General features: G+C 41.5%; 1 long non-coding RNA gene across 1 annotated transcript; it reads left to right on the top strand.

Annotated features, from left to right (window-relative positions):
• Positions 1-325: 325 nt before the first annotated feature.
• Positions 326-6153, top strand: LOC310709154. Its single transcript, XR_014527365.1, has 4 exons — positions 326-685; positions 3310-3378; positions 5741-5970; positions 6094-6153. It is a non-coding gene; the product is annotated as an uncharacterized lncRNA (long non-coding RNA).
• The last annotated feature ends 405 nt before the right edge of the window (positions 6154-6558 follow it).

Here is a 6558-nt window from a genome sequence, read left to right as displayed (position 1 = left end):
ATACATTAAAATAACTAAGGCTGAAATCAGTCCTATTTATCTGGGAATGCTACCCATTCAACTCAATGGGAGTTATTTCTGAGCAGACATGTGTAGGATTGAACAGGTGAGTAAGATCTCTTTATCTTCCTGTAGAGATGGTTGCTGTTTGAGATAGCCAGCTGCTGCAGCAAATTTCAAGAGAAGCCGAACCAGACCTTCATATTTGGAGTATATTTTCCATTATGTGAGCATTTCAGATGTATTTGAGCAATCTCGCTCTCTCCCCCCCCCCCCCAACCGAACAGTAGGTTTAAAATGTGCCTGATACTTGTGAAAGAAAGGATAAAGCAATCTGGGCGACTTTTCCCTTGTGCTCTCTGTCCACCATCCCCAAGCCACAAGTTGATAACTGCCCCGTTTTTATACCTGCGTATTATTAGCATAAGTAGGGAAGGAGAAAAGACAAAAAAATTGCTTTAATCCAGGCTGATGTGTGACTTTGCATAGCACTTTGAATGTTATTAAGTGTTTGAATTCCTTCCTGTGTCTTTTTTAGCCTCCATGACTGTCTTTCTCTTTCGCTGACAGCCTCTGCAGGACCAAATTGACAGCTCTTTAAAGCAGCCTGACGAAAAGCAGCATTAATTAAGTCATTGCCGGACTGTAATTGTGTTAAGAAGTAAAAAATCTAATATGAGAAAAGGTTAGTGAGTCCTCTCTTGTGTCAGATTTTCTACTCTCTATGAATATTAATGCCCTTAATGAAGACAATCTTTGCCTCATCAAGCCGATGCTCTGCATTCAGGTGCCAAATCTCTGCGCCATTGATTTGTTTTTAAAGAACAAATATGTCAGGGGAGAGTGACTGTCCTGTTTCTTATCAACATCATAGAGAATGCTTTTGTATTCCTGGAAAGAGTTTATAGATTTTTGTGTGTGTGTGTGTGTGTGTGTGCCTAGTAAGAGCCGCTCATGTGATGAGAGGGACAGAGAGAGAAATAGGGGTGTGTGATAATGGTGTTAAGGAATTGAATATACTGCTGAAGCAAGGTAAATTGCATGGGATAGTTTGTCTTTATCCTTGCCTCTGCTCTGCCATTGCTTCCTGTTGGCGCTGAATTTTCACAAATGTCATCCTTCTGTTAACAAGAGGCTATGGCCACTGGAGTTAAATTGGTGGGATATGAATCATCAACAGCAAGAGTCCAAGAGTTTTAAACACTGGGATGAAGAGCTTTGTCATAAGGGGATGATCATCTTTTGCTGATTACCCCTTCCTCCTGCCAGGCTCATAATCGTAATGAAACTGATGAGTGATAATCTTTTCTTAATGCAAGGAGGCCCTTGGGAGCCAATGTCTTGCAAGCAATATTTGTGTGCATGCGTGCGCGAGCGCATGTGTGCATCAACCTCTATCTAAAATGATTAGGTGGCCATCATTCTCTCAGCCTCAGTCTTTCCATCTGCAAAATGGGGATATTAATAGTGGCTGAACGTACAGTGCTGTTGGAAGAACAGCGGATACAATGAATGAGGAGTCTTACATTGCTAGAGTAACTGTACTGCAACAAGTATTACCAAGATACCAATATCATCATTTTAGTATGCCTTTATAGGTGTTTTGCTTCTTTAAAGCTCATCTTGTTAGCATGATGAATTTCTCATCTACTCAGATCCAAACTCTGTTTGTTTATTTAAGAGCTCCGTACTCTGCCTTTCAACATAAAAGCCTTTGAGGCAGCTTACAACAGCTTAATTTATAACAAAAAAAATCATCAGTAAAATCATACAAGAAAATGGCAGACATAAACGCAACAGCAGCTAGGACAGAAAACAGGTCGAAAGGGATCCAGATTTTCTTGGCTGTCATCGTGTGGTCCAACACTTTGCTCAAAAGCTGGTGCAGGAAGTTCATGATGCGATCTCCTGGGATTTTCATTTTTACTTTAAAAAAAAATTCATAGGAAGCTCTGAATTTGATTCAGAGTTATGGGGTGAGACTTCCGGAACTAAATTGCTCTCCCCAAACTACTATCATCCCCATAATAAAAAAAAAAAAATAAAAAAAAATACTGGTGTCTATATTTTCCCACTGCAATACTAAAAGCAGCTCAGGGTGTTAGGGATGGGTAAATCTGTCAATTTTAGTTACTCTCAGTTTTTCTCTCCCTCTCTTTTCAATCTTTAATTCATTGGGGATCGAAAGAGGAGGTACAGGAAGGCTTGCAAAGGGGTAACCCAGCTACAGGGAACGAGGCAGAGGGCCTTTTCGGTGGTGGCGCCCGCCCTGTGGAATGCCCTCCCATCGGATGTCAAGGTGATGGACAACTACCTGACATTCAGAAGACATCTTAAGGCGGCCCTATTCAGGGAAGCTTTTAATGTATGATATTTTAGTGTTTTTTGGTTTCTGTGGAAGCCGCCCAGAGTGGCTGGGGAAGCCCAGCCAGATGGGCGGGGTACAAATAATAAATTGTTGTTGTTGTTGTTGTTGTCAGTCATGTGACATTGTGGTGTCATCATGTGATTGACAAGTAAGCTGTCAAAGTTGGCCATTGGGCTGCCAAAAAGGTCCCTCACCCTACTTAATGTAGCAACAAAGGGAATGTGAAATGTGACCATGGATCTTCCATGAGGTAGCAGCCAGCTGCAGTTCTACTTAGCTGTTTGAAGTCTCTGGGAGGGAATAAGTGGCTTCAAGTTACTAGAAAGGAGATTCCGACTAAAAATAAAGAAGAACTTCCTGATGATAAGAGCTGTTCAACAATGGAACAGACTTCCTTGGGATCCCGTGGACTCTCCTTCCTTGGAGGTTTTTAAACAGAGGTCAGGTGGACATCTGCCATGGATGCTTTAGTTGAGATTCTTCCATTGCAGGGGGTTGGACTAGATGGCCCTCGGAGTCCCTTCAAATTCCACTATTGTGTGATTCAATGTCCCATAAAGTCAAGTCCACACTGGGCTGCACTTTTCTCACTCCCCATTCTGCAGTTATATCTACTGGGCCGACGGGATGTTAGTCCCAAGTCTTTAATCCAATTCTGGTTAAATTTTTGGGAGAATATACTGAGTCTTATTTGGACTAATCTTGAACTCTGCCTTTCTGTCCTGCATTTCAAACTATTGTGGTCATTGCTGGTATTCAGCTTCCAATAAGAACCATGAGAGTCGCATGGCCCATTATTTACCTTGTTCCTATCTAATAGATCTTTGGGATCTCACGGTATAAGCTTTTCACACACATTAGTGGCAATGTACACGAATCTCCTCTCATAATTTATGTTGCCTAATTTAGTTCCGCAAGTTTTCTCTCATTTGCTTTGACAGTTTTGACTACCGATAAAGAAGACATCTTGTTTTTCCTTCTCTTCTCAGACACAGGAAGTGCTAGGAAAGGTAAACAAGCATATGGAAGCCACCAAATTATTTGCTGATAAGTAGACATGCCTCAGCCAAAAAAGAAGGGAGGGTGATGCTAGTGTTGTCCTTCCTTTTTAAAGATGGAAATCTGCTTCAATTACTGTGAGACACATTTGTGTATTGCTGTGTCAATTTGCCTTCCTTCCATGCCTCTGATGTTGCTTGGTCCTCTGATGTTCCTTGGTCACAACTCCCATCACACCTGACCATTGGTCACACTGTCTGGGGCTGCTGGAAACTGAAGGCCAGCAACATATGGAAGGTCACAGGTTCTCCACCTGTCTTCTAGACTGTGTTGTGGCCTCAACACCAAACCACCCTGAATTTTGGTAAATAAATAGATGATCACTAAGGCATCATAAATCTCCAGGGCTCTCTCTTCCTGTAAAGGCTAACAGAGTTTCCCATCACTCAGGGAAAAGGGTGTGCTTAGCATATTGACTTAGGTTGTGTGAACATTATTAAGATGCATTTGCACAACCAGGCTCTTTTAAAATTTGGTTTATGCCATGTTATCCACATGCATCTCAAGTCTGCGAGCTCCTTAATACGTGCACAGATTGCATTTGGAAACCTGGATGAGATGAGATATATACCGTATTTTTTTGTGTATAACACAACCCCATGTATAAGACAACCCCTATTTTTGGGAGCCCTCAACAGTTGCTGAGCTTCTTTTGTAAGTTCGCTGAGCTGTTGAGCAACTTTCTGATGATCGCCCGCTCGGGCTGACGGAACTGTACACCGTATACTGGCACTCACCAAATACTCTTCCTAAGCTGAGAAGAACGGGTAAGCAGCCTCCTCTCCAACATTTCCCTGCTACTGCCGCAGCAGCCCTTGCTTACTTAGCACTTAGAGTGGCTGGAGAAACCGAGCCAGATGGGCGGGGTATAAATAATAGATTATTATTATTATTATTATTATTATTATTATTATTATTATTGCATGTTAACCCGTGTATAAGATGACCCTCAATTTATCACCAAAAAATCAGAAAAAAAGGTTGTCTTATACATGGTAAAATACGGTATGTGGATACATCTAGATGCTTAGCATGAGATGTCTGCCAAAGTCACCTTATAGAAGTACAGTGGTACCTCAGGTTACATACACTTCAGGTTACAGACTCTGCTAACCCAGAAATAGTGCTTCAGGTTAAGTACTTTGCTTCAGGATGAGAACAGAAATCGTGCTCTGGCGGCGTGGCAGCAGCAGGAGGCCCCATTAGCTAAAGTGGTGCTTCAGGTTAAGAACAGTTTCAGGTTAAGTACGGACCTCCGGAACAAATTAAGTACTTAACCCGAGGTACCACTGTATAAACTGAGTTATTGAACTCGGTCTTTTTTCTCCATGCCTAAAGAACTACCCAATGCCTGCAAGATTTTGGACTCATTCAGTGGGGAATAATGTTTATATATACATACATGTAAGTTTTATTTTTTAATAGACTGCAGAGGAGGAGGAGGATGCAGTGTTTTATATAGGCACAATATATACTGCCTATAACTGCCTATACTGTATTATGTAAAGTTAATTCAAGTCACTTCTTTAAAGTGTGGTGACTCACTAGACTTTGGCCAATTCAGCTTAGAAAAGGGCCCTGGTTCACATGCACAGCTTTATCATTTGACAAATCCAGTGTCAAAGTGTTAGACCAGGTCTAGAGAGATCTGGTTTCAAATCCCCACTTAGCACTCGGTGACCTTGGGCTGTTCACTGAATCTCAGCCTAACCTGCCTCATATGACTGCTGTGAGGATCTAATAGGAAGGAGAAGACCATTCAAACTAGGCTTCATCAACCTGTTGCCCTCTAGATGTTTTGGAGTAAAATTCCGATCAGTTCCAGACAGCATCTGGAAAGTACCAGGGTGACAAAGGCTGTTCTAAACTGACTTGAAGGGTGGAACAAAAAGGTGAAGATGAAATGAAATAAATACGGTAAGTCATGGAAGAGTAACTGTGCCAGAACATATCAAACACCACAGGGAGTGGTTTTCATTAGGCGCATGCAGGGAACTACATTATCCACCTTGCATCTTTGACTGTAGCATTTGGAAGCAACCTAGTCAGTTTTGTATATGCTCTGTGTTGTTTCTATTGGACTTGCTATTTAGACCCAAATCTGATCTGTTAAATCTGAAGCTTTGTTTCGCCCCTATTGAGTACAACAGGGAATCTAAAACAGCTACAACTTTCCCCTGCTTTTCACTTAAGTGAATGAAATTTGCAGGCAAAGGACCATCTTCAAAGTGATTAAGTCTGCCAAATTTCAGGCCGATCCATCAGAGATTTCCCACGCAGGAACCTTTTTAATTATCTGTCTCCACATTGCAGGTGTGGTCTTCCCTTCTGAAGAGACAAAGCCTGCCAAGTTTTAGAAAGACAGGTGGAATGATTCTCCTACAAGGGCAGATTTTCCTGTTTGGAAGTAGGAAAATATAAAACAATTTCTAGTTGTTTTTTTCTAAAATGGGAAATTAATTTGAAAACTGAGGACATGACAGAGGTGCTTCTGGATAAGAAACCAGCTAAAGTTCCTAAAGTTGGGTCCATGGAATATTGAGGTAACTGATTTTACTTTTATAAGGAAAAACTGGAAAAGTCACCCTGGTTTGCCTCATTATTTTGGAGCCACAGGGAACTGATGCACACTCCTAGTTTTCATGCTTTCTCCCATTGCCTCATAGGCAGCACTTTCCTGAGGAGTCAGTTCACACATTCAGCTGTCAATCATCAAGACGAGAGAACCCACCCAAAATTTTAGTTCAATAACTAAACTTATTTTTCCATTTATAGCACTAATGTTTTGTTTGAAGCTGTTACATGACAAGCAGACAGGCACCTCTCCAACAGTATGTCATATATTCACATAACCACCTACAGCTCACAAATGTGCAAGAATGTCCATATGTACACGTCCCCCTCCTCCCGCCGCCACCCATATGAAACCCAAACAGGCAGTAACTCTAATATGGGATCATCTTCCCAGTTAAATTTATGTTCCTCACACACATAAAGCATTGAATCAACGATGTGGCAGAAAGGTTTCATTTTATTCCACTTAATTTTACTGTCCATGTGTTTGAGAAAGAGAGTCAAAGGGGGAGTTTTGATCTGGGAGGGTATTGGATTGATTGCCCTGCAAACTAAGC

Source organism: Podarcis liolepis (genome assembly GCF_965112155.1).
Source record: "Podarcis liolepis genome assembly, chromosome: 6".
NCBI classification, from domain to species: domain Eukaryota; kingdom Metazoa; phylum Chordata; class Lepidosauria; order Squamata; family Lacertidae; genus Podarcis; species Podarcis liolepis.
This window is presented reverse-complemented; position numbering and strand designations above follow the sequence as displayed.